At 42.3% G+C, this 2,500-nt stretch overlaps 1 protein-coding gene across 6 annotated transcripts in view; it reads left to right on the top strand.

The window, feature by feature from the left end:
• Window positions 1-2,500, top strand: part of plch1 (phospholipase C, eta 1) — a 61,385-nt gene that overhangs the window by 45,997 nt on the left and 12,888 nt on the right. The window lies entirely within an intron of this gene.

Genomic DNA, 2,500 nt, shown 5'->3' with positions numbered 1-2,500 from the left:
TATATTGTAGAATATCTGAAGTGAGGTTTACCCCAGTGTACATAATGTTGCATGAGTATGCATGAATATTCTATACTGGTTTGGGTATGCATATACATTCCCAATTAGACTGATGGCTTGAAAATGCATGTGACAACATTAACCACAATATATATAATACTGTTAATCTTGATAAATATTGTATTTATTGTCTGTGTGTGAGTTTGACTGAGTGTTTCTAAAGTGAATGTTCACCATTTCATGTCAGTAGAGTAAACCTGGCCCGAGGTTGTACTGATAATGTTCAGCATTCACCTGAAGGTGGGAACATGCACTTCTTGTGTAATGAGCGTTCCACCTTCTTGTGGAACTTTCCTGAGTGGCTGAAGCTTGAGCTGATGTAAGCAGATGTGCAGGGAGCTATGAACTCCGCATAGGAGGAGACAAAAATCGATGTCACTTTCACAGGAGAACGAGGAGAGAGCAGGCCAAATAAACTGTTTATAGCAAGACTTGATCGTATTGATTCTTATTTTCTCCTTGTTATTATTAAGCTTTAGGCTGTAATGGAATTGCCTTTCTACAAATGTTTATATGCCACAGAATGGCTCTAATGTGATGAAGTACAAAAAATCGCAGGACTGGTGAGGAAACGGTAGTATTGGAACACATCCTGGGCTTGTTTTGCACAGTTGGCAACGTGGAGAAACTAGGTGCAAATTCTGACAGTGTAATGCCTTCACACAGCACGGTGTGTTATGATTATAGCACTGTGCATGAAATGGCCAGTTCAAGCGGTGGGGCTTTATACGACTTGGACTTTAAGAGAAAGAAAAATGGTGAATTGGATGCCTGCTTGCTGTGCTGTTTTGGTGGAGGGACCTATATGACCTTGTGCTAGGACATGAGAAAGAAATTGAGATAGCTTTTTGGCTAATCAGGTTTTTTGTGTGTGTGTGTGGGGGGGGGGGGGGATGAGAGAGAGAGAGAGAGAGAGAGAGAGAGAGAGAGAGAGAGAGAGAGAGAGAGAGAGAGAGAGAGAGAGAGAGAGAGAGAGAGAGAGAGAGAGAGAGAGAGAGAGAGAGAGAGAGAGAGAGAGAGAGAGAGAGAGAGAGAGAGAGTGAGTGAGTAGTTGTGGAAGATCCATCAGTGTCACTGAGGGTGGCTGTTGACTAGAATGAATTATATTCTCAGTACACTCCAGCCTAAAGCATCCAGACAGATATTTTTAAAGTAAATTTTAATCAGCAGCACAGGACTGGGTTAACACCACGAGGGTAGCACACAGGCCTTCCATCTGCCCATCATTCTGTATGTTTATTGTCAGTGAGGAGATGCTCGTTTTCTATAAAGTCACGATCGCAGGTCCTTCCTGTTAAATATAATCTTGGATTGGCATAGGACCCCACGGAGCCTTCCAGCAGGCTGCACAGTGCCTCCCTTCCTTTATAGCCCCATACTACATGGTTATTGTTCCTTCAGTGGTTTCTTTATAACGAGGGACATAACCACTTCATCAGTTTGGTCCTCAAAGACCAAATTTGCTAACAAGGGAAATTATGCAGTCGATGGTTTTAGTCCTGATGGAATAAGTAAGTCTCTTGCTGACCTGCCCACCTTGTTGTTTGGTGTAGGAGAAAAATGGAAGCCCTGATTACTGAGCCTGGATGTGTTTTGGATCTCATCAAATTTGTGCTTAGAATCAAAGAAATGAATGGCAGCCATTACAAACCTGGCAGAGAAATACTGGTGTAATGTCTTGTTGTTTGAAAGCCTTGGACATGTTTGTAAACATGCAGTGTGTGGACAGACTGCAAGTCTCCATAACGCAAAGGATAAACAATGCTAGAACAATAAAGTTAGAACAAAGTGTTGAACAATGAACTATATTGCTGTTATGGATTCTTTTCATATATGTTTGCGTGGGACAATAGAGAAAGTATTAAGTGTACATGCATGTGTACATGTGTACGTGTGTGTGTGTGTATGTTTGGGTGTGTGCAAACACGTACAGACCCAAGGTATGCATGCGAGCAGTAATAGGGCCCAAAGAGACCCTGGCTGTTCAGGGGACCTCATCTTATAATAATATGGTAGCATCTATTTACTGTTCAGAGATCAGATCAGTGTTGCTCTGACAATAATGTGGTAGTACGTAATGAAGGGACAACACACTCTCCTCTAATACAGAGGAATAGTGTTCCTGTTGACAGCCTGTGGGATCACTGCAGAACGCCACTGGCCTGATGTCTGATAATCGGATTCTAATCACAGAGAAGGACTGCACTGCACATCAGACGAAATCACAACCTGCCACTTATGGTGTCGTTTTAGCTTAACAGTTGATCCTTGATCTGTTTTCATTGGTTTAATAGCACATCATTGGAGATCCCTTTATTTGTGCAGTGAAGAAGCACTCCCCGTGTGTAGCTTGTGTGGTTGCTTCCAAATGTTCTTGCTTTGCTTAGTATTAAGAGGACTGTCCTGAGCTCTTTCTCTGTTTTCTCTGTTGTGCTTAAGT

This window comes from Electrophorus electricus, chromosome 4, assembly GCF_013358815.1.
Source record: "Electrophorus electricus isolate fEleEle1 chromosome 4, fEleEle1.pri, whole genome shotgun sequence".
NCBI classification, from domain to species: Eukaryota; Metazoa; Chordata; class Actinopteri; order Gymnotiformes; family Gymnotidae; genus Electrophorus; species Electrophorus electricus.
Note: the sequence above shows the minus strand (reverse complement) of the source record. Positions and strands in the feature narration are given on the sequence as shown.